A 5,000-nucleotide genomic window follows, 5' to 3' on the forward strand; every position below is an offset into this window, starting at 1 on the left:
CACCTGGTATTCCCAGGCGGTCTCCCATCCAAGTACTAACCAGGCTCTACCCTGCTTAGCTTCCGAGATCAGACGAGATCGGGCGCATCCAGGCTGGTATGGCCATAAGCTGAAGCTGCAGCTTGAAATACCTCTTATATGGAGTTGAAGATAAGTCATATAATACAAGTCATTGATTTGTTGGTGATAATAATTTAGAAGCGCTTATTTGTTGGAGTTAAAGTGCCTTAACCATGTGCAAAACACTTTAGGACGTGAGCTGTCGCTGTTACCACGTTGAAATATGTGTAGGTAGATTAAGCGAGAGCGCTCTCTGCTGGTTGAAAATGCTTACAGCACCTGGTATTCCGAGGCGGTGTCCCATCCAAGTACTAACCAGGCCCGACCCTGCTTAGCTTCCGAGATCAGACGAGATCGGGCGCATCCAGGCTGGTATGGCCGTAAGCAGAAGCTGCAGCTTGAAATACCTCTTATATGGAGTTGAAGATAAGTCATAGCATATAAGTCATTGATTTGTTGGTTTTATTTGTTGGAGTTAAAGTGCCTTAACCATGTGCAAAACCCTTTAGGACGTGAGCTGACGCTGTTACCACGTTGAAATATGTGTGGGTAGATTAAGCGAGAGCGCTCTCTGCTGGTTGAAAAAGCTTACAGCACCTGATATTCCCAGGCGGTCTCCCATCCAAGTACTAACCAGGCCCGACCCTGCTTAGCTTCCGAGATCAGACGAGATCGGGCGCATCCAGGCTGGTATGGCCGTAAGCTGAAGCTGCAGCTTGAAATACCTCTTATATGGAGTTGAAGATAAGTCATAGAATATAAGTCATTGATTTGTTGGTTTTATTTGTTGGAGTTTAAGTGCCTTAACCATGTGCAAAACACTTTAGGACGTGAGCTGTCGCTGTTACCACGTTGAAATATGTGTGGGTAGATTAAGCGAGAGCGCTCTCTGCTGGTTGAAAAAGCTTACAGCACCTGATATTCCCAGGCGGTCTCCCATCCAAGTACTAACCAGGCCCGACCCTGCTTAGCTTCCGAGATCAGACGAGATCGGGCGCATCCAGGCTGGTATGGCCGTAAGCTGAAGCTGCAGCTTGAAATACCTCTTATATGGAGTTGAAGATAAGTCATATAATATAAGTCATTGATTTGTTGGTGATAATAATTTAGAAGCGCTTATTTGTTGGAGTTAAAGTGCCTTAACCATGTGCAAAACACTATAGGACGTGAGCTGTCGCTGTTACCACGTTGAAATATGTGTGGGTAGATTAAGCGAGAGCGCTCTCTGCTGGTTGAAAATGCTTACAGCACCTGGTATTCCCAGGCGGTCTCCCATCCAAGTACTAACCAGGCCCGACCCTGCTTAGCTTCCGAGATCAGACAAGATCGGGCACATCCAGGCTGGTATGGCCGTAAGCAGAAGCTGCTGCTTGAAATACCTCTTATATGGAGTTGAAGATAAGTCATATAATATAAGTCATTGATTTGTTGGTGATAATAATTTAGAAGCGCTTATTTGTTGGAGTTAAAGTGCCTTAACCATGTGCAAAACACTTTTGGACGTGAGCTGTCGCTCTTACCACGTTGAAATATGTGTGGGTAGATTAAGCGAGAGCGCTCTCTGCTGGTTGAAAAAGCTTACAGCACCTGATATTCCCAGGCGGTCTCCCATCCAAGTACTAACCAGGCCCGACCCTGCTTAGCTTCCGAGATCAGACGAGATGGGGCGCATCCAGGCTGGTATGGCCATAAGCAGAAGCTGCAGCTTGAAATACCTCTTATATGGAGTTGAAGATAAGTCATATAATACAAGTCATTGATTTGTTGGTGATAATCATTTAGAAGCGCTTATTTGTTGGAGTTAAAGTGCCTTAACCATGTGCAAAACACTTTAGGACGTGAGCTGTCGCTGTTACCACGTTGAAATATGTGTAGGTAGATTAAGCGAGAGCGCTCTCTGCTGGTTGAAAATGCTTACAGCACCTGGTATTCCCAGGCGGTCTCCCATCCAAGTACTAACCAGGCCCGACCCTGCTTAGCTTCCGAGATCAGACAAGATCGGGCGCATCCAGGCTGGTATGGCCGTAAGCAGAATCTGCTGCTTGAAATACCTCTTATATGGAGTTGAAGATAAGTCATATAATACAAGTCATTGATTTGTTGGTGATAATAATTTAGAAGCGCTTATTTGTTGGAGTTAAAGTGCCTTAACCATGTGCAAAACACTTTAGGACGTGAGCTGTCGCTGTTACCACGTTGAAATATGTGTAGGTAGATTAAGCGAGAGCGCTCTCTGCTGGTTGAAAATGCTTACAGCACCTGGTATTCCGAGGCGGTCTCCCATCCAAGTACTAACCAGGCCCGACCCTGCTTAGCTTCCGAGATCAGACGAGATCGGGCGCATCCAGGCTGGTATGGCCGTAAGCAGAATCTGCTGCTTGAAATACCTCTTATATGGAGTTGAAGATAAGTCATAGAATATAAGTCATAGAATATAAGTCATTGATTTGTTGGTTTTATTTGTTGGAGTTAAAGTGCCTTAACCATGTGCAAAACACTTTAGGACGTGAGCTGTCGCTGTTACCACGTTGAAATATGTGTGGGTAGATTAAGCGAGAGCGCTCTCTGCTGGTTGAAAAAGCTTACAGCACCTGATATTCCCAGGCGGTCTCCCATCCAAGTACTAACCAGGCCCGACCCTGCTTAGCTTCCGAGATCAGACGAGATCGGGCGCATCCAGGCTGGTCTGGCCGTAAGCTGAAGCTGCAGCTTGAAATACCTCTTATATGGAGTTGAAGATAAGTCATATAATATAAGTCATTGATTTGTTGGTGATAATAATTTAGAAGCGCTTATTTGTTGGGTTTAAAGTGCCTTAACCATGTGCAAAACACTTTAGGACGTGAGCTGTCGCTGTTACCACGTTGAAATATGTGTGGGTAGATTAAGCGAGAGCGCTCTCTGCTGGTTGAAAATGCTTACAGCACCTGGTATTCCCAGGCGGTCTCCCATCCAAGTACTAACCAGGCCCGACCCTGCTTAGCTTCCGAGATCAGACAAGATCGGGCACATCCAGGCTGGTATGGCCGTAAGCAGAAGCTGCTGCTTGAAATACCTCTTATATGGAGTTGAAGATAAGTCATAGAATATAAGTCATTGATTTGTTGGTTTTATTTGTTGGAGTTAAAGTGCCTTAACCATGTGAAAAACACTTTTGGACGTGAGCTGTCGCTCTTACCACGTTGAAATATGTGTGGGTAGATTAAGCGAGAGCGCTCTCTGCTGGTTGAAAAAGCTTACAGCACCTGGTATTCCCAGGCGGTCTCCCATCCAAGTACTAACCAGGCCCGACCCTGCTTAGCTTCTGAGATCAGACGAGATCGGGCGCATCCAGGCTGGTATGGCCGTAAGCAGAAGCTGCAGCTTGAAATACCTCTTATATGGAGTTGAAGATAAGTCATAGAATATAAGTCATTGATTTGTTGGTTTTATTTGTTGGAGTTAAAGTGCCTTAACCATGTGCAAAACACTTTAGGACGTGAGCTGTCGCTCTTACCACGTTGAAATATGTGTGGGTAGATTAAGCAAGAGCGCTCTCTGCTGGTTGAAAGAGCTTACAGCACCTGGTATTCCCAGGCGGTCTCCCATTCAAGTACTAACCAGGCCCGACCCTGCTTAGCTTCCGAGATCAGACGAGATCGGGCGCATCCAGGCTGGTATGGCCGTAAGCTGAAGCTGCAGCTTGAAATACTTCTTATATGGAGTTGAAGATAAGTATATAATACAAGTCATTGATTTGTTGGTGATAATAATTTAGAAGCGCTTATTTGTTGGAGTTAAAGTGCCTTAACCATGTGCAAAACACTTTAGGACGTGAGCTGTTGCTGTTACCACGTTGAAATATGTGTGGGTAGATTAAGCGAGAGCGCTCTCGGCTGGTTGAAAATGCTTACAGCACCTGGTATTCCCAGGCGGTCTCCCATCCAAGTACTAACCAGGCCCGACCCTGCTTAGCTTCCGAGATCAGACGAGATCGGGCGCATCCAGGCTGGTATGGCCGTAAGCAGAAGCTACTGCTTGAAATACCTCTTATATGGAGTTGAAGATAAGTCATATAATATAAGTCATTGATTTGTTGGTGATAATAATTTAGAAGCGTTTATTTGTTGGAGTTAAAGTGCCTTAACCATGTGAAAAACACTTTTGGACGTGAGCTGTCGCTGTTACCACGTTGAAATATGTGTGGGTAGATTAAGCGAGAGCGCTCTCTGCTGGTTGAAAATACTTACAGTACCTGGTATTCCCAGGCGGTCTCCCATCCAAGTACTAACCAGGCCCGACCCTGCTTAGCTTCCGAGATCAGACGAGATCGGGCGCATCCAGGCTGGTATGGCCGTAAGCAGAAGCAGCAGCTTGAAATACCTCTTATATGGAGTTAAAGATAAGTCATAGAATATAAGTCATTTATTTGTTGGTTTTATTTGTTTGGAATTAAAGTGCCTTAACCATGTGCAAAACACTTTAGGACGTGAGCTGTCGCTGTTACCACGTTGAAATATGTGTGGGTAGATTAAGCGAGAGCGTTCTCTGCTGGTTGAAAAAGCTTACAGCACCTGGTATTCCCAGGCGGTCTCCCATCCAAGTACTAACCAGGCCCGACCCTGCTTAGCTTCCGAGATCAGACGAGATCGGGCGCATCCAGGCTGGTATGGCCGTAAGCAGAAGCTACTGCTTGAAATACCTCTTATATGGAGTTGAAGGTAAGTCATATAATATAAGTCATTGATTTGTTGGTGATAATAATTTAGAAGCGTTTATTTGTTGGAGTTAAAGTGCCTTAACCATGTGCAAAACACTTTAGGACGTGAGCTGTTGCTGTTACAACGTTGAAATATGTGTGGGTAGATTAAGCGAGAGCGCTCTCTGCTGGTTGAAGATGCCTACAGCACCTGGTATTCCCAGGCGGTCTCCCATCCAAGTACTAACCAGGCCCGACCCTG

At 45.5% G+C, this 5,000-nt stretch overlaps 16 non-coding genes across 16 annotated transcripts in view; all 16 read right to left on the minus strand.

Moving 5' to 3' along the window:
• The window catches only part of LOC133435998 (5S ribosomal RNA), a 119-nt gene extending 9 nt beyond the window's left edge, over window positions 1-110 (minus strand). The window contains exon 1 of the ribosomal RNA XR_009779807.1: window positions 1-110. This exon is cut by the window's left edge and continues 9 nt beyond it. This is a non-coding gene — a ribosomal RNA (5S ribosomal RNA).
• Window positions 111-327: 217 nt separating this feature from the next.
• Window positions 328-446, minus strand: LOC133436035 (5S ribosomal RNA). Its single transcript, XR_009779844.1, has one exon. It is a non-coding gene; the product is annotated as a 5S ribosomal RNA (ribosomal RNA).
• A 199-nt stretch (window positions 447-645) lies between these two features.
• Window positions 646-764, minus strand: LOC133435877 (5S ribosomal RNA). Its single transcript, XR_009779692.1, has one exon. It is a non-coding gene; the product is annotated as a 5S ribosomal RNA (ribosomal RNA).
• Window positions 765-963: 199 nt separating this feature from the next.
• On the minus strand, window positions 964-1,082 carry LOC133435879 (5S ribosomal RNA). The gene has a single exon (XR_009779694.1). It is a non-coding gene; the product is annotated as a 5S ribosomal RNA (ribosomal RNA).
• A 217-nt stretch (window positions 1,083-1,299) lies between these two features.
• LOC133436041 (5S ribosomal RNA) lies at window positions 1,300-1,418 on the minus strand. The gene has a single exon (XR_009779850.1). It is a non-coding gene; the product is annotated as a 5S ribosomal RNA (ribosomal RNA).
• Window positions 1,419-1,635: 217 nt separating this feature from the next.
• On the minus strand, window positions 1,636-1,754 carry LOC133436152 (5S ribosomal RNA). The gene has a single exon (XR_009779954.1). It is a non-coding gene; the product is annotated as a 5S ribosomal RNA (ribosomal RNA).
• A 217-nt stretch (window positions 1,755-1,971) lies between these two features.
• LOC133435956 (5S ribosomal RNA) lies at window positions 1,972-2,090 on the minus strand. Its single transcript, XR_009779768.1, has one exon. It is a non-coding gene; the product is annotated as a 5S ribosomal RNA (ribosomal RNA).
• Window positions 2,091-2,307: 217 nt separating this feature from the next.
• On the minus strand, window positions 2,308-2,426 carry LOC133435932 (5S ribosomal RNA). Its single transcript, XR_009779745.1, has one exon. It is a non-coding gene; the product is annotated as a 5S ribosomal RNA (ribosomal RNA).
• A 213-nt stretch (window positions 2,427-2,639) lies between these two features.
• LOC133435971 (5S ribosomal RNA) lies at window positions 2,640-2,758 on the minus strand. The gene has a single exon (XR_009779781.1). It is a non-coding gene; the product is annotated as a 5S ribosomal RNA (ribosomal RNA).
• A 217-nt stretch (window positions 2,759-2,975) lies between these two features.
• LOC133436042 (5S ribosomal RNA) lies at window positions 2,976-3,094 on the minus strand. The gene has a single exon (XR_009779851.1). It is a non-coding gene; the product is annotated as a 5S ribosomal RNA (ribosomal RNA).
• A 199-nt stretch (window positions 3,095-3,293) lies between these two features.
• On the minus strand, window positions 3,294-3,412 carry LOC133435954 (5S ribosomal RNA). Its single transcript, XR_009779766.1, has one exon. It is a non-coding gene; the product is annotated as a 5S ribosomal RNA (ribosomal RNA).
• Window positions 3,413-3,611: 199 nt separating this feature from the next.
• LOC133435880 (5S ribosomal RNA) lies at window positions 3,612-3,730 on the minus strand. The gene has a single exon (XR_009779695.1). It is a non-coding gene; the product is annotated as a 5S ribosomal RNA (ribosomal RNA).
• Window positions 3,731-3,946: 216 nt separating this feature from the next.
• On the minus strand, window positions 3,947-4,065 carry LOC133435836 (5S ribosomal RNA). Its single transcript, XR_009779653.1, has one exon. It is a non-coding gene; the product is annotated as a 5S ribosomal RNA (ribosomal RNA).
• A 217-nt stretch (window positions 4,066-4,282) lies between these two features.
• LOC133435986 (5S ribosomal RNA) lies at window positions 4,283-4,401 on the minus strand. Its single transcript, XR_009779796.1, has one exon. It is a non-coding gene; the product is annotated as a 5S ribosomal RNA (ribosomal RNA).
• Window positions 4,402-4,601: 200 nt separating this feature from the next.
• On the minus strand, window positions 4,602-4,720 carry LOC133435797 (5S ribosomal RNA). Its single transcript, XR_009779614.1, has one exon. It is a non-coding gene; the product is annotated as a 5S ribosomal RNA (ribosomal RNA).
• Window positions 4,721-4,937: 217 nt separating this feature from the next.
• Window positions 4,938-5,000, minus strand: part of LOC133435897 (5S ribosomal RNA) — a 119-nt gene continuing 56 nt past the window's right edge. The window contains exon 1 of the ribosomal RNA XR_009779711.1: window positions 4,938-5,000. This exon is cut by the window's right edge and continues 56 nt beyond it. This is a non-coding gene — a ribosomal RNA (5S ribosomal RNA).

This window comes from Cololabis saira, unplaced genomic scaffold (genome assembly GCF_033807715.1).
Source record: "Cololabis saira isolate AMF1-May2022 unplaced genomic scaffold, fColSai1.1 scf057, whole genome shotgun sequence".
In the NCBI taxonomy this organism is placed as follows: domain Eukaryota; kingdom Metazoa; phylum Chordata; class Actinopteri; order Beloniformes; family Belonidae; genus Cololabis; species Cololabis saira.